At 50.0% G+C, this 18,560-nt stretch overlaps 1 protein-coding gene across 1 annotated transcript in view; it reads left to right on the top strand.

The window, feature by feature from the left end:
* Window positions 1-18,560, top strand: part of LOC135057104 (oocyte zinc finger protein XlCOF7.1-like) — a 170,344-nt gene that overhangs the window by 87,326 nt on the left and 64,458 nt on the right. The window lies entirely within an intron of this gene.

The following is an 18,560-nucleotide window of genomic DNA, read 5'->3' as shown; positions in this document are numbered from 1 at the left end:
TCTAAACACCTGGTTGACATATGTCAGGAATCCTGGGAAAATCCTGGGACAAAGTTTACACCGAATAAGAGACTGTTGGCTCGCTATCCTCTCTCTGCGGAGGTGTGTAAAAATTGGGAAACTCCTCCGCCTGTAGATTCTCATGTGGCGCGCATTGTTGTTTCCTCTGCTCTGCCAGTAACTACCATCACCTCTCTGAAGGAACCAACGGATCGTCGTGTGGAGGGCTGTTTAAAAGCGATTTATACCCGTTCCGGGGCTGTGCAAAGGCCAACTATTGCAGCGACTTGGGCTGCTGAAGCTGTTGAATCGTGGGTTTAGGAACTCGAGGCGGAACTGCCTTCTGATGCATCTGAGCATGCTCGACAATGTCTCATATATTGCCATGGCTTCTCTGTACCTTAAGGAGGCAGCCTCCGATGCCGGGGTGCTCGCGGCCAAGGCTGCTACTGCGTCCGTTTTGGCCAGACGTATCCTTTGGTTGAGATCTTGGTCGGTGGATTTGGATTCCAAAAAAACCCTGGAGGTGCTTCCTTTCGAGGGAAGCATTCTCTTTGGAGAAGACCTCAATAAGATTGTGGCTGACCTGGCTACTGCTAAAACAGCCTGCCTACCTAGTACGGCTCCTTCCGCACAGCAGGCTAAAAGTACTTTCCCTCGGCCCTTTCGTACTCCAGGAAAAGCAAAAGGCCAGGCGTACCCAAAGCAAGCCCGTGCTTCCAGGCCTGCCAAGCCCAGACCGAAGCGTGCTTGAGCCGCCCGTCAGCCAGCTTCAAAAACTGATAAGTCGGCCGCATGACGGGGAGGGCCTCACTCTGGGGGATCCCAGGGTGGGGGGCAGACTTCTAGGTTTTACCCAGGAATGGTTGAAGACCACTTCGGATACCTGGGTGAGGGAAGTCGTTGCTCGAGGTTACGCCATACCCTTCAAGAATCGTCCCCCTCATCGATTTTGCCTAACAGATGTGCCTCTGGATCCGGCAAAAGCAAACACGCTGCGCTCTGTGGTACATTCCCTCCTGACCACAGGAGTGGTGGTACAGGTGCCTCTGACTCAGAGGGGCAAAGGGTTCTATTCACCGTTGTTTCTAGTCCCGAAACCGAACTGGTCCTCGCGGGCCATTCTCAATCTGAAGTCCGTAACAAGCATGTGCAAACTTTCAAGTTCCGTATGGAAACGCTGCGCTCTATTGTTCTGGCCATGGAGCCTGGGGACTACATGGTCTCCCTGGACATACAGGATGCCTACCTACATATTCCTATTGCGGTATCTCATCAGCAGTACCTGCGGTTTGCAGTGGGCAACCTTCATAACCAATTTCGGGCGTTACCCTTTGGTTTAACAACGGCTCCGCAAGTTTTCACCAAAGTTATGGCGGTCATGACTGCTACGCTACGCCGTCAAGGGGTCAGGATACTACCATACCTAGACGATTTGTTGATTCTGGCGAGTTCCCCAGAACTTCTCCTGTGTCATCTCGATTTGACAATCCAGTGCATGGAATAAATCCTCCCTGGTTCCTGCTCCGAGCATGGTATACCTGGGAGCGTTATTGGACACCCACAACCAGCGGTTGTTCTTGTCTCAGGAGAAAGTCCTGAAACTTCAGGACAAGATCCGATGCTTCCTATCCTGTCCGCAAGTGTCGATTCATTCAGCGATGCAAGTGCTAGGTTTCATGGTGTCGGCTTTCAACATGGTGGAGTATGCTCAATTCCATTCTCGCCCTCTGCAGAAGTTGATTCTGTCCAAGTGGGACGGCCTGCCTCACCGGATCAGATCTCACATGATCTCACTATCTCCGGAGGTCCGCCTCTCACTGAGCTGGTGGCTGCAGAACCAGCGATTGAGCAGGGGTTGTCCTTTCTGGATATCCAACTGGGTCCTGCTAACGACAGATGCCAGTCTGAGAGGTTGGGGTGCGGTGTTAGGACTAGTGATGAGCGGGTTCGGTTTTACTCGGTTCTCAAAACGGCATCTTATTGGCTATCCAAAACACGTGACATCCGTGAGCCAATAAGATGCCGTTTTGAGAACCGAGTAGAACCGAGTAAAACCGAACCCGCTCATCACTAGTTAGGACTACACTCTCTTCAGGGTCGGTGGACCACGGAGGAGTCACTACTCCTGATAAACATTCTGGAACTGCGGGCAGTGTTCAATGCATTAACAATGGCCCAGCACCTGATACAGAACAGACCTGTTCAAGTACAATCGTACAACACCACCACGGTGGCATACATCAATCATCAGGGCGGCACTTGAAGCCGCGTGGCAATGAGGGAAGTATCAAGGATTCTTCAGTGGGCAGAAGCCATCTGCCGGCCATATCGGCAGTGTTCATTCCAGGCGTTCTGAACTGGGAGGCGAACTATCTCAGTCGTCAGGACGTGCACGCCGGAGAATGGAGCCTACATCCGCCGGTGTTTCAACTTCTCGTGGACAAGTGGGGCCTCCCAGATGTGGACCTGATGGCGTCTTGACACAATCACAAGGTTCCGGTTTTCGGAGCAAGGACAAGGGATCTTCAAGCGGCGTTCGTGGATATTCTGTCAATCCTGTGGAACTTTCGGCTGCCGTATGTGTTCCCTCCAGTGTCACTCCTGCCCAGAGTAATACGGAAGTTCAAGCAAGAAGGAGGAAACCTACTTCTAGTCGCTCCAGCATAGCCCAGGCGGCACTGGTTCTCTGATCTACAGGGCCTCTCGTTGGATAGTTCCCTTCTACTTCCACAATGACCAGACCTCCTCGTTCAGGGCCCTTGTGTTTACCAGGATTTGGCCCGTCTGGTTTTGATGGCATGGTTCTTGAGGTTTTCGTCCTGAGGTCCAAGGGTTTTTCTGAGGTGGTCGATCAAACTATGTTGAAGGCCGTAAGCCGGTTTCTGCTCGGATATACCATAGGGTCTGGAATGCTTACTTTACTTGGTGTGCCTCTCACAATCATGACGTTTTCAAGTTTAGTACGGCCAAACTATTGGTCTTTCTACAACAAGGCCTGGACTTAGGCATGCATCTCTGTTTGAGCCTCTTACCTCTGCTGACCTTTAGTGGCTTTCCCTTAAGGTGTTGTTTTTGCTGTCTATTGCTTCAGCTAGAAGGGTCTCGGACTTGGGTGCCTTATCCTATAAGTCCCCCTATTTGATTTTTCACCGTGACTGAGCGGTTCTTCGGACACGCCCAGGTTATTTACCCAAGGTGGTGTCTTACTTCCACCTTAACCAGGAGATTGTGGTTCCGGCCTTTGATTCTCCTGAGTTGTCTTCCAAAGAGCGGTCTTTGGATGTGGTACAGGCTCGAAGTATCTATGTGAAGAGAACTTCCTCCATTAGGAAATCCGATTCTCTTTTTGTGTTTGGTCTTCACAAACGTGGCTGGCCTGCTTCTAAGCAGACATTGGCCAGATGGATTAGAATAGTGATTGCACATGCTTGTGTACAGGCTGCTCGTCCGGTTTCTGCTACCATCAAAGCCCATTCTACTTGGTCGGTTGGACCTTCTTGGGGCGGCCCACCGTGGTGCGACCCTCGAACAATTGTGCAAGGCGGCTACGTAGTTTTTGAGGTTCTATGCCTTTGATACCGCCGCTTCCCAGGATGCTTCCTTTGGACGCCAGGTTCTTGTGCCCGCTACAGTGCGTCCCCTCCCATAAGGAACTGCTTTAGGACATCCCCGATGTTAATCCTTGTGGAGCCCAGTGTACCCCGCAGCAGAAAAGTAGATTTATGGTAAGAACTTACCGTTGCGAGGTACACTGGGTTTCACAAGGCGCCCACCCTGACGCACTTAGCTTTTTTGGGTTGGTATTGGCATAGCCGTTGACACCCTCTCCTGCGGTGAGTGTGTGGTGTGATTGGCTACGAGTGGTTGTCGTCTCTAGTACCTGCTACTGCATTGGGCTGGTTAACGAAACTGAACTCACTGGCATGGAGGCGGGGTTATAGAGGAGGCAGCGCTGTGCATCTTGGTAACAGTTTAAAGCTTTGAGCCTGTGGGTGCCTCGGATCAAGATCCTACTCTACACCCCGATATTAATCCTTGTGGAGCCCAGTGTACCTCGCAGAAAGAGATTTAACAATGGTACGTTCTTACCATAAATCTCGTTTTTACTCCTCTCCCCTTCACATCATGTCACTGTGTGTTACCAGCCCAGAGATCTGACCAGTGTCGTCCTTACAGCCTCTGATGTGTGTCATACATCATGAGCCATCATCCCCTATTATACTCCTGCTCTCCCCCTCATATCATGTCTCTGTTACCAGCCCAGAGATCTGACCAGTCCCCTCCCCACACTCTGGTGTATCTCGTACATCAGGATCCTTCAGCCCCTATTATACTCCTGCTCTCCTCTTCACATCATGTCACTGTGTGTTACCAGCCCAGATATCTGATCAGTCTTCTCCCCACAATCTCTGGTGCATCTCATACATCAGGAGCCATCATCCTCTATTATGCTCGTGCTCTCCTCCTCACATCATGTCACTGTGTATTACCTGCCCAGATATCTGACCAGTTTCCTCCCCACAATCTCTGGTGCATCTCATACATCAGGAGCCATCATCCCCTATTATACTCCTGCTCTCCTCGCATCATGTCAGTATGTGTTAACAGCCCAGAGATCTGACTAGTGTCCTCCCTGTCTGGTGTATCTCTTACATCAGGAGCCATAAGCCCCTATTTTACTCCTCTCCCCCTCACATCATGTTACTGTGTGTTACCAGCCCAGAGATCTGACCAGTGTCGTCCTTACACCCTCAGGTATGTCTCATACATCAGGAGCCATCAGCACCTATTATGCTCGTGCTCTCCCCTTCACGTCATGTCACTGTGTTACCAGCCCAGATATCTGATCAGTTTCCTCCCCACAATCTCTGGTGCATCTCATACATCAGGAGCCATCAGCCCCGATTATACTCCTGCTCTCCCCCTCACATCATATGACTATGTGTTACCAGCCCAGAGATCTGACCAGTCTTCTCCCCAAACTCTCTGGTGTATCTCATACATCAGGAGCCAACAGCCACTATTATACTCCGGCTCTCCCCCTCACATCATGTCACTGTGTATTACCTGCCCAGAGATCTAACCAGTGTCCTCCTTACAACCTCTTGTGTGCCATCAACTCCTCTTATACTCCTGCTCATGCCATTCACATCATGTCACTGTGTTACCAACCCAGAGATCTGACCAGTCTACTCCCCACAATATATGGTGTATCTCATACATCAGGAGCCATCAGCCCCTATTATACTCCTGCTCTCCTCCTCACATCATGTCACTGTGTGTTACCAGCCCAGAGATCTGAGCAGTCTGCTTCCTCTCTGGGATTTCTCATACATCAGGAGCCATCAGCCCCTATTATTCTCCTGCTCCCCCTCTCACATCATGTCACTGTGTTACCAGCCCAGAGATCTGACCAGTCTCCTCTCCACACTCTCTGGTGTATCTCATACATCAGGAGCCATCAGCCCCTATTATACTCCTGCTCTCCCTCTTACATCATGTCACTGTGTCTTACCAGCCCAGAGATCTGACCAGTCTCCTCATCACACTCTATGGTGTATCTCATACATCAAGAGCCATCAGCCCCTATTATACTCCTGCTCTCCCCCTCACATCATGTCACTGTGTGTTACCTGTCCAGAGATCTGACCAGTCTCCTCCCCCACACTCTCTGGTGTATCTCATACATCAGGAGCCATCAGCCCCTATTATACTCCTGCTCTCCCCCTCACATCATGTCACTGTGTGTTACCAGCACTATTGTGTGAGATCCCTAGAGCTGGTGATAGGGTCTTCTGCCAAAACAAGCCCAAGCTATTCCCTTAGGGTACGAAGCACACACCGGTACTTAGGTTGCCGCATGGAGTTAAACCTCTAGCAGTAGGGCTTACACAATAGGCTGGATACCACAGAATAATGAGCCAGAGTATTATCTGAGGGCTAGTAAGGACAACAGAGGAACACAGAGGGTTAAGGTCAGGGTTGGATCAGGATCTCAGTGAGGGCCGGTGAGGCACTGTGCAGATGGTAAAATTTGCAGGCTGAGCACAAAGGAACATGGAGGAGGCAGACAAATGGTTAACACAATCTGTAACAGTACGTGGGTACAGACAGGGCAAAGGCTAGGTTTCAGGCAGGCAGATAATCTGGCAGAGTATCCACAGGACAGACAAGTTATCCTCAGGACAGGCACTGACAGGGTATAAGCTATAACCGGCAGAGTATAGCAGAAGTGACAGGCTTATAAGAGACCCTTCAACCAATCAGCAGCATCAGAGGAGGATGGACCCTTAACTATGTGCAACTGCAGCCTAACCCTCCCCCACAGCCTAGCGCAGGTTGTCAGTGAGAGCAATCCCGGATCTCCCCGCGGCTGCCATGGCGTCTGGGTAGCCTAGTGACCAGTGGGGTAATAGCAGGTCAGGACATGGAAGTGACGTGATGTCCCGGTCACCTAGCAACGACCGGGACCTGCTGGAGAGATGAGCTGCAGCAGCGGCTCGTAACCGTAAGACATGACATGACTATGCACCCACCTGGGGTACTCTGAGTAGTGAGGATAAATAACAGGCAGGCAGGAATTGGGTGTAAGAACAGAGAGTCATAGAGGTAGGAAGGCCCTGCTTACAGGCTTACACTCTATAGGGAAAAAGGCATTAATACACAAGGGTAGGTGCTATCTATTACATAATTGTCCACCAGATTGCAAAGGCTCTTGGTGGGCTGCATGATATGGTCACACGGTAATGTTGGCCTGGGGGAGGATGGGAAAGGGATAGAGAGAAAATATGTGAGGATAAGTGTTAACTGTATAGATGGGATATAATTGGATAGGAAAGTTTATGAAGGTTATGTGGGCGATTCCAGAATTTGCCTGAAGAGGAGAGTTTTCAGGGAAAGCTTGAAGGTTTGGAGACTAGAGGAGAGTCTTATTGTACGTGGGAGGGCATTCCACAGAGTGGGTGCAACTTGAAGAAAGTCCTACAATCAAGTATTGGAGCGAATAATGAGGGTGCATGAGAGACATAGATCTTGTGAAGTGCAAAGAAGTCGGGTTGGGAGATATTTTGAGATAAGTGAAGTGATGTACGTTGGTGTAGTTTGGTTATTGGCCTTGTGTGTGAGTAAAAGTATTTCATATTGAATACAGTAGAATGCAGGTAACCAATGGAGGGACTGACAGAGCGGATCCACAGACTATGAACGTCTAGTAAAGAAGATTGGCCTTGCAGCTGCATTCAGAATGGATTGTAGTGGTGAGAGCCTGTCTTTGGTAAGACCGGTAAGAAGACTATTGCAATAATCAATGCAGGAGATAATGAGAGCATGTATTAGAGGTTTCTCTGACGTCCTAGTGGATGCTGGGAACTCCGTAAGGACCATGGGGAATAGCGGGCTCCGCAGGAGACTGGGCACTCTAAAAGAAAGATTAGGTACTATCTGGTGTGCACTGGCTCCTACCTCTATGCCCCTCCTCCAGACCTCAGTTAGAATCTGTGCCCGGCCCGAGCTGGTTGCACACTAGGGGCTCTCCTGAGCTCCTAGTAAAGAAAGTATTTGTTGTTTTTTTTATTTTCAGTGAGATCTGCTGGCAACAGACTCACTGCTACGAGGGACTAAGGGGAGAAGAAGCGAACCTACCTGCTTGCAGCTAGCTTGGGCTTCTTAGGCTACTGGACACCATTAGCTCCAGAGGGATCGAACACAGGCCCAGCCTCGGTCGTCTGGTCCCGGAGCCACGCCGCCGTCCCCCGTACAGAGCCAGAAGCAAGAAAAGCATCCTGGAAATCGGCGGCTGAAGACTTCGGTCTTCATTAAGGTAGCGCACAGCACTGCAGCTGTGCGCCATTGCTCCCTATGCACACCACATACTCCGGTCACTGATGGGTGCAGGGCGCTGGGGGGGGGGCGCCCTGGGCTGCAATTAGAGTACCTTAACTTTGGCAAAAACACGTAATATAGCCTAATAAGCTATATATGTGTAAAAATCCCCTGCCATAATACACTTATAAGAGTGGGAGAAGTCAGCCGAAAAAGGGGCGGGGCTATCTCCCTCAGCACACTGGCGCCATTTTCTCTTCACAGTGCAGCTGGAAGACAGCTCCCCAGGCTCTCCCCTGCAGTTTCCAGGATCAAAGGGTTAAAAAGAGAGGGGGGGGGGGGGGGGGCACTAAATTTAGGCACAAAACTGTATATAAAAAGCAGCTATAGGGATAAATCACTTTCTGTTAGTGTAAATCCCTGATTAAATAGCGCTGTGGTGTGTGCTGGCATACTCTCTCTTTGTCTCCCCAAAGGACTTTGTGGGGTCCTGTCCTCAGTCAGAGCATTCCCTGTGTGTGTGCGGTGTCGGTACGGCTGTGTCGACTTGTTTGATGAGGAGGCTTATGTGGAGGCGGAGCAGGTGCCGATAAATGTGATGTCACCCCCTGCGGGGCCGACACCAGAGTGGGTGGATATGTGGAAGGTATTAACCGACAGTGTCAACTCCTTACATAAAAGGCTGGATGACGTAACAGCTGTGGGACAGCCGGCTTCTCAGCCCGCGCCTGCCCAGGCGTCTCAAAGGCCATCAGGGGCTCAAAAACGCCTGCTACCTCAAATGGCAGACACAGATGTCGACGAGGATGAGACATGTACACAATCCACTAGGGGCATCCGTTGTATGATTACAGCAATGAAAAATGTGTTACACATTTCTGACATTAACCCAAGTACCACCAAAAAGGGTATTCTGTTTGGGGAGAAAAAGCAGCCAGTGTTTTTTCCCCCATCAGATGAGTTGAATGAAGTGTGTGAAGAAGCGTGGGCTTCCCCCGATAAGAAACTAAAAAGTTGCTGATGGCGTACCCTTTCCCGCCAGAGGATAGGTCACGTTGGGAGATATCCCTTAGGGTGGATAAGGCGCTCACACGCTTGTCAAAAAAGGTGGCACTGCCGTCTCAGGATACGGCCGCCTTGAAGGAGCCTGCTGATAGAAAGCAGGAGGCGATCCTGAAGTCTGTATATACACATTCAGGTACTATACTGAGACCCGCAATTGCCTCAGCATGGATGTGTAGTGCTGCTGCAGCGTGGTCTGATACCCTGTCAGATAATATTGATACCCTCGACAGGGATACTATTTTGTTAACCATAGAGCATATTAAAGACGTCGTCTTATATATGAGAGATGCACAGAGGGATATTTGCCATCCAGAATTAATGCAATGTCCATTTCTGCCAGGGTTCTGCCTTATAAGGGTGAGGACTTGTTTGGGGATGGTCTCTCGGACCTCGTATCCACAGCAAAAGCTGGGAAGTCGACGTTTTTACCTCGGGTTCCCTCACAGCCTAAGAAAGCACCGTATTATCAGTTACAGTCCTTTCGGTCTCAGGAAAGCAAGCGGGTCAAAGGCGCTTCCTTTCTGCCCAGAGGCAAGGGAAGAGGGAAAAAGCTGCACCAGACAGCCAGTTCCCATGATCAAAAATCTTCCCCCGCTTCCTCTAAGTCCACCGCATGAGGGGCTTCACAGGCGGAGCCAGGTGCGGTGGGGGCGCGTCTCCGGAACTTCAGCGACCAGTGGGCTCGCTCACAGGTGGATCCCTGGGTTCTGCAAGTAGTATCACAGGGATACAAGCTGGAGTTCGAGGCGAATCCCCCTTGCCATTACCTCAAATCAGCCTTGCCTGCTGCCCTCGGAGAAAGGGAGGTAGTACTGGCGGCAATTCACAAGCTGTATCTTCAGCAGGTGATAATCAAGGTACCCCTCCTTCAACAGGGACGGGGTTACTATTCCACAATGTTGTGGTACCGAAACCAGACTGTTCGGTGAGACCCATTCTAAATTTAAAACCCTTGAACATTTATATAAGAAAGTTCAAGTTCAAGATGGAATCGCTCAGAGCGGTTATTGCAAGCCTGGAAGAGGGGGATTTTATGGTGTCATTGGACATCAAGGGTTCTTACCTGCATGTCCCCATTTATCCACCCCACCAGGAGTACCTCAGGTTTGTGGTACAGGAATGTCATTACCAATTACAGACGTTGCCGTTTGGTATGTCCACGGCACCGCGGGTATTTATCAAGGTATGGCCGAAATGATGATGCTCCTCCGAAAGAAGGGAGTCATGATTATTCCGTACTTGGACGATCTCCTTATAAAGGCGAGGTCCAAAGAGCAGTTGCTAGTCAGCGTAGCACTATCTCAGGAAGTGCTGCATCAGCACGGCTGGATTCTGAATATTCAAAAGTCGCAGCTGATTCCTGCGACGCGTCTGCTGTTCTTGGGCATGATTCTGGACACAGAACAGAAAAAGATATTCTCCAGGAGGAGAAGGCCCAGGAATTATCATCTCTGGTCAGGGACCTCCTGAAACCAAAGCAGGTGTCGGTGCATCACTGCACGCAAGTCCTGGGAAAGATGGTAGCTTCTTACGAAGCAATTCCCTTCGGCAGATTCCATGCAAGGATCTTTCAGTGGGATCTGTTGGACATGTGGTCCGGATCGCATCTCCAGATGCATCGGTTAATCACCCTGTCCCCGAGGGCCAGGGTGTCTCTGCTGTGGGGGCTGCAGAGTTCTCATCTGCTCGAAGGCCGCAAGACTGGGTCCTGATGACCACGGATGCAAGCCGTTGGGGTGCAGTCACCCAGGGAAGAAACTTCCAAGGACAATGGTCGAGTCAGGAAACTTCCCTACACATAAATATTCTGGAACTAAGGGCCATTTACGACGCCCTGAGTCAAGTAGAACCCCTGCTTCAAAAACAACCGGTTCTGATTCGGTCAGACAACATCACAGCGGTCGCCCATGTAAACCGCCAGGGCGGCACAAGAAGCAGGGTGGCAGTGGCAGAAGCCACAAGGATTCTTCGATGGGCGGAGAATCACGTGATAGCACTGTCAGCAGTGTTCATTCCGGGAGTGGACAACTGGGAAGCAGACTTCCTCAGCAGGCACGACCTCCACCCGGGAGAGTGGGGACTTCATCCAAAAGTCTTCCAGCTGATTGTGAACCGTTGGGAATGGCCACAGGTGGACATGATGGCGTCCCGCTTCAACAAAAACCTAAAAAGATATTGCGCCAGGTCAACGGACCCTCAGGCGATAGTTGTGGACGCTCTAGTGACACTGTGGGTGTACCAGTCGGTTTATGTGTTCCCTCCTCTTCCTCTCATACCCAAGGTACTGAGGATAATAAGAAAGAGAGGAGTAAGAACTATACTCTTGTTCCGGATGGCCAAGAAGAGCTTGGTACCCAGAACTTCAAGAAATGATCTCAGAGGGCCCATGGCCTATGCACCTCAGACAGGACCTGCTGCTGCAAGGGCCCTGTCTGTTCCAAGACTTACCGCTGCTGCGTTTGACGGCTGAACACCGGATCCTAAAGGAAAAGGGCATTCCGGAGGAAGTCCTTCCTACGCTGATTAAAGCTAGGAAGGATGTGACCGCAAAACATTATCACTGCATATGGCGGAAATATGTTGTTTGGTGTGAGGCCCGGAAGGCCCCAACGGAGGAATTTCGGATGGGTTGATTTCTGCACTTCCTACAGTCAGGGGTGACTATGGGCCTCAAATTGGGTTCCATTAAGGTCCAGATTTCGTCTCTGTCTATTTTCTTCCAATAAAGAACTGGCTTCACTGCCTGAAGTTCAGACTTTTGTTAAAGGAGTGCTGCATATTCAGCCCCCTTTTGTGCCTCCAGTGGCACCTTGGGATCTCAACGTGGTGTTGGATTGGTTTGAGCCACTTAAAACCGTGGAGCTAAAATATCTCGCGTGGAAAGTGGTCATGCTGTTGGCCTTGGCTTCGGCCAGGCGTGTATCAGAATTGGCGGCTTTGTCATGTAAAAGCCCTTATCTGATTTTTCATATGGATAGGGCGGAATTGAGGACTCGTTCCCAATTTCTTCCTAAGGTGGTATCAGCGTTTCATTGAACCAACCTATTGTGGTGCCTGCGGCTACTCGGGACTTGGAGGATTCCAAGTTGCTGGACGTAGTCAGGGCCCTGAAAATCTATGTTTCCAGGATGGCTAGAGTCAGGAAAACTGACTCGCTATTTATCCTGTATGCACCCAACAAGCTGGGTGCTCCTGCTTCAAAGCAGACTATTGCTCGCTGGATCTGTAGCACGATTCAACTTGCACAATCTGCGGCTGGACTGCCGCATCGTAAATCTGTAAAAGCCCATTCCACGAGGAAAGTGGGCTCTTCTTGGGCGGCTGCCCGAGGGGTCCCGGCTTTACAACTTTGCCGAGCTGCTACTTGGTCGGGTTCAAACACGTTTGCAAAATTCTACAAGTTTGATACCCTGGCTGAGAAGGACCTTGAGTTTGCTCATTCGGTACTGCAGAGTCATCCGCACTCTCCCGCCCGTTTGGGAGCTTTGGTATAATCCCCATGGTCCTTACGGAGTTCCCAGCATCCACTAGGACGTCAGAGAAAATAAGAATTTACTCACCGGTAATTCTATTTCTCGTAGTCCGTAGTGGATGCTGGGCGCCCATCCCAAGTGCGGATTGTCTGCAATACTTGTATATAGTTATTGCCTAACTAAAGGGTTATTGTTATGAGCCATCTGTTCGTGAGGCTCAGTTGTTATTCATACTGTTAACTGGGTATAGTATCACGAGTTGTACGGTGTGGCTGGTATGAGTCTTACCCGGGATACCAAATCCTTTCCTTATTGTGTCAGCTCTTCCGGGCACAGTTTCCCTAACTGAGGTCTGGAGGAGGGGCATAGAGGGAGGAGCCAGTGCACACCAGATAGTACCTAATCTTTCTTTTAGAGTGCCCAGTCTCCTGCGGAGCCCGCTATTCCCCATGGTCCTTACGGAGTACTCAGCATCCACTACGGACTACGAGAAATAGAATTACCGGTGAGTAAATTCTTATTTTCTTCTTCTGGTTCCATAGGGATCCACAGGGATAACATTGGGGTTATAGGTGGTAGGATCCGCTCCTGGGCACCATACAGTTAACCCTTTTCATATATCCCAGGATGCCGCGGTCCCTCTCCAGGATGCAGCGGTCCCTCACCATTTTACAGGGGGCTGCTCTGCCTCAGTGTGTGTATTATTCCATATTATATCTGCTGTTAATATCTTGCTGTATGATATCCCCTGGAAACAGGGAGGGTCCTTTTGAGGACTTGATTTGAGCAAATAAACATCTTTTGCCTCAATATGACCACTTCATATTGTGACCAGCAGGGGTATGCTAAACATAACCCCGTACTCCGGCTGTTCAGGGTAACCCTAGCGTAGGCCTGGCCAACCTGTGGCTCTCCAGCTGTTGTAAAACTACAGGTCCCATCATGCCTTGCCATAGTTTTGCTGTTAGGGAATGCTAAAACTGTGGCAGGGCATGATGGGATGTGTAGTTTGACAACATCTGGAGAGCCACAGGTTGGCCAGGCCTGCCCTAACGTCTCCAAGCTCTGCCTTCTGCCAGCTACCATGCTGAGGCTTGGTCAAGCGACCAGTGGGGATCAGTCAATGCCACACAGGTGTGGTAAGAGCATACACCACGGGAAGGAGGAGTCTGGTGGTGGCAGCATTGTACCCGCCCACTGCACAGTGGGTGGAGTCAGTAGCAGGCGGTTACTGACTGTAGGCGGGAATCCCCTAATAGTCCAGGTCCCATGTGACCTAAAGCCCATTCGGTGACTGCGGGACACAAGTCAGTGAGTGCTTCGGAAGTGTCCGTAACAGAGACCCTTCAATCCATAGTTCTTGCCATGGAGCCAGGGAACTTTATGGTATCCCTGGATATACAGGATGCGTTTCTGTGTATCCCTATTGCTCCCTCACATCCGCAATACCCGCGTTTTGCTATATGCAACCAACATTATCAATTCAGGGCGTTGCTGTTTGGGCTTTCCACAGCACCCAGAATTTATACCAAAGTTATGGAAGTCATGGCACCACGCCTGCGTCGTCGGGAAGTCAGAACACTTCCCTATCTGGATGACTTACTGCTTCTAGCTACTTCACAAGAAGTCTTACAGCAGCATCTTCAAATCACTATGACCTTCCTTCAGACTCACGGAACTCTGCGAGCCAGCTTCTTTTTCTGCCAGCAGACAGAATCTCCAAGCTGCAGGACAGGGTTTGCAAGCTGCTCTCCATTCAGTCATTGAGTCTCCATTCACTCAGCTATGCAAGTCCTCAGACTGATGGTCTCAACCTTCGACGTGGTGGAGTACGCTCAGTTTAATTCTTGTCCTCTACAACATCTGATCCTGGTCAAGTGGAATGACCAACCTCATCTGATCAGATCTCAAATGATGACTCTCACTATGGAGGTTCACTTATCTCTCACTTGGTGGCTCCACACGACCCACCTGGACAAAGGACGGCCCTTTTGTATTCTGGACTGGGTGCTCCTAACTACGGAACCAGACTCCACGGTTAAGGGGCAGTGACAGAACAGCAGTGGTTTCAGGGGTGTTGGATGCAGTCGGAGTCTTATCTCCCAATCAATGTCCTGGAACTAACAGCTGTTTACAAAGCCTTAATTCTGGTGTAAAGGGTCCTTCAAAGCAGACCTGTTCAGGTTCAGTTCAACAATGCCATGGCAGTGGCTTATCTCTATCAGCAAAACGGCACTTGAAGCCTGATGGCGATGCAGGAAGTGGCCCACATTCTCAGGTGGGCAGAACGACACCTTCCATCCATCTCAGCAGTCTTCATTCCTGGAGCCTTCAACTGGGAAACAGACTTCTTCAGTCTCCAATATGTTTACGTGGGAGAATGGTCTCTTCATCCAGAAGTCTTTCAACTCAGGCCCCACTTGTCCACTATCAGATGTCGACCTCATGGCCTCGTGACACAACCACAAGGTTCCGGTATATGGATCACGATCCCGGGATCCGTAAGCAGCTTTCTTGGACTCGCTCTCCATCATCAGATAGACCTTCCATCTCATGTACGTCTTTCCTCCAGTATTCCTTCTGCCAAGGGTTCTACGGAAACTCAAACTGTAAGGAGGCAACTTCATTGTAGTGGCCCCAGCACGACCAAGACGCCATTGGTACTCTGACCTACAATGCCTCTCAGTAGGAGTTCCACTTCCACTGTGACAACACCTCTTGTCTCAGGGACTGTGTCTCCACTTGGACCTACCATGTCTGTCTTTGATAGCGTGGCTCTTGAATCTTCCATACTAAGGGTGAAAGGCTTTTCTTGCCTAGTTGTGCAAACTATGCTTAAGGCTCGAAAGCCGGCCTCTGCCCGCATCTACTACCGGATATGGCATACTTCCAGTGGTATTCTTCAAAGTGCTATGATCCTGCTGTCTTCCGGATTTTCAGAATTCTTGACTTCCTACAACGGGTATTGACCCTCGGCCTTCACCTGGATGCTCTTAAAGTGCATATTTCTGCTTTGTCTGTATGGTTTCAATGCAGGATTGCTCCACTTCCAGATGTTCGTGCCTTCCTCCAGGGCATTATCCGAGTCCAACTTCCCTATGTCCCTTCAAATGGCTCTGTGGGATCTGTCTTTGGTTCTGGATGCTCTTCAACAGGCTCTTAGTGAACATTTGGAAACAGTTGATCTTAAATGGTTAACTGCAAACACTTTATTCCTTCTGGCCATAGCATCTGCAAGACGAGTGTCTGATTTGGGCACACTCTCCTGTCACTCCTCTTTCCTGATTTTTCATCTGGACAAGTCTGTACTTCGTACTTTACCAGGTTAACTACCTAATGTGGTCTCCTGTTTCCATTTGAATGAGGAAATTGTGGTTCCGGCCTTCATCTCCTCAGATCTCTCGGCTGCAGAGTGTTCTCTGGATGTGGTTTGTGCTCATATCTATGTAGATCTAACCAGTTCCCTACAGAGATCAGATTCCCTCTTCATGCGCTATGGTTTTCACAAACTTGGTTGGCCAGCTAATAAACAGACCATGGATTAGAATGGCTATCGCACAAGCATACTCTTATCCTGGTCAGTCCCAGCTTCAATCTCTGCTCGTTCTACTCGGTCTGTGGGACCGTCATGGGCACTGAACAATTGCGCAAGGTGGATATGGGGTCTTCTATCCACACCTTTCTTAGGTTCTATGCCTTTGATACATTTGCCTCCCAGGATGCTTCCTTTGGACGCCAGATTCAGGAGCGTCCCCACCCTTGAAGTACTGCTTCAGGACATCCCCTGTGTTATCCCTATGGACCCCTTTGGAGACCGAAGAAAAGGAGAGTTATGGTAGACACCTTTTTGTTAACTTTTTCTTCGAGGTTCATAGTGTACACAGGGTGCCCACCCAGACGCACCTAGCCTATATGGGTTGGCCTATATGGGTTTGTGGCATTGGTCACTAGTTCCCTTCTCCTGTCTGTGAGTGTGTTCTTATGTGTACCAGATCTTTCTTCTGTCTCTTTTCCTCCTATTCCTGCTTTGGGCTTGTTATCAAAACTGACCTACTTGAGTATGGAGGTGGGATTATAGAGAGAGGGACCGAGACATCCTGGGATATCTAAAAATGCTTAACTGTATGGTGCCCAGGAGCTGATCCTACCACCTATAATCCCAAGTTATCACTGTGGACCCTATGAACCTCAAAGAAAGAGAGTTAACAATGGTAAGTCTACCATACTTTCCTTATTGCAGTGTCTTGTGTAAGGTATAGACATGTTTTGGATGTTTTTTAGATACATGTATCATGATTTAGAGACAGATTGAATGTGAGGAACAAATCACAGTTCAGAGTCGAGAATGACACCTAGGCAGCAATCTTGTGAGGTAGGGTTGAGTTCTCAACATGGATAGAGATATTAGGTTGGTAACTTTTATTGACCGGTGGAAATATAATTATTTTTGTTTTGGAAATATTAAGTTTGAAATGATTGAGGTGACATCCAAGATGGAAAAGCAGAAAGGCATTCAGTGACACGGCCCAATACGGAATCGGGGGTGGGTGGGACCTTGAGCCTCCGAGCCAGGGCAAATCCAGGAGTGGGGTACACTCAGTGTGATCACACCACCCTCTGCAGAGATTGGGAAGTGAGTCTGCTGCTGACAGGTAAGAGGAGTGGGCAGCACTAGAACTGGGCACCTACCAGGCCCCTCCAGCCAGCCCGAGCCTGGGTAATTTGTACCTGCTCCCCCCTGTCAGTGGCCCTACTGACCAGGAAATAGGACAATTTTTTTCAGCCCAAATTGTTTTCAAGATTCAATTTGATTCATTACGTTGTGACCATGATGGGTCCGTATACAAGTACACTGCACATTGTCCAGGCTTTGTGGCTCTACGTTGGAAAGTCTCAGGATTTGCACTGGATGGATGACCTGCTGATTCTGTATGATGTTTGCCAATGAGGCCTAGCTCCTAAACAGAGCATGGTTAGCTTTGCCAGGTTTACCTTGTAGCAAGTCTGCCTGTTCCTGACCCTGCTGGGGCACATACCAAGAGATGAGTGCATGTAGCTAGGATGGAGTGGCACCGGGCCTCTAACAAGGAGATGTGCTGGGCTGCCACTTGATCGCCAGTGCGCCCCTTACCAGATGTTACCGGGTCTGGTGTACCAGAGATGCCGGCTTTCCCGGTTCCGGTATGAATGGTCGACCATGTTATGGTCGACAGTCATTAGGTCGACCACTATTGGTCGACATGGACACATGGTCGACACAGAAAATGGTCGACACATGAAAGGTCGACATATGAAAAGGTCGACATGAGTTTTTTTACTTTTTTTGGTGTCGTTTTTTGCGTAAAGTGACTGGGAACCCCAATTAGTGCACCGCGTCCCCTCGCATGGCTCGCTTCGCTCGCCATGCTTCGGGCATGGTGCCTTCGCTCCGCTACCGCTTCGCTCGGCACACTTTACCGTTCCAATCGTAGTCCATGTGGATCGTAAAGTATGGAAAAGTTCCCCAAAAGAAAAAAAAGTTAAAAAACTCATGTCGACCTTTTCATGTGTCGACCTTTCATGTGTCGACCTTTCATGTGTCGACCATTTTCATGTGTCGACCATGTGTCCATGTCGACCATGTCAATGTCGACCAATAGTGGTCGACCTAATGACTGTCGACCATAACATGGTCGACCATGTGAATATAACTGGGCTTTCCCTTAGGACCAGCTGTGCAGCATCCCGTATGCCTTCACTATACACTCTGTGTCTCTCTTCTGGTATTTTACTGTTCTCCTTGTTAGGATTGTTATTCTCATTCCAGAGCCGTGTTGTTCTCTTCTCCCCCTGGTTCTGTTCTCCTCTCCCCCTGGTTCTGTTCTCCTCTTCCCCCCCAGTTTTGTTCTCCTCTCCCCCCCCCCCCCCAGGTTCTGTTCTCCTCTTCTCCCCCGGTTCTGTTCTCCTCTTCTCCCCCGGTTCTGTTCTCCTCCTCACCCCCTGGTTCTGTGTCCCCCCCCCCCCCCCCCCCCCGGTTCTGTTCTCCTCTCCCCCCGGTTCTGTTCTCCTCTCCCCCCGGTTCTGTTCTCCTCTTTCCCCCCCCCCCCCGGTTCTATTCTCCTCTCCCCACCGGTTCTGTTCTCCTCTCCCCCCGGTTCTGTTCTCCTTCTCTGTCTTTAGGGGCTTAGCCATAACTGTCACCCAGGAACTCTTCAGGGT

Source organism: Pseudophryne corroboree, chromosome 3 (genome assembly GCF_028390025.1).
Source record: "Pseudophryne corroboree isolate aPseCor3 chromosome 3, aPseCor3.hap2, whole genome shotgun sequence".
NCBI lineage: Eukaryota > Metazoa > Chordata > Amphibia > Anura > Myobatrachidae > Pseudophryne > Pseudophryne corroboree.
The sequence above is the reverse complement of the archived record's forward strand: the minus strand, read 5'-3'. Positions and strand labels throughout refer to the sequence as shown.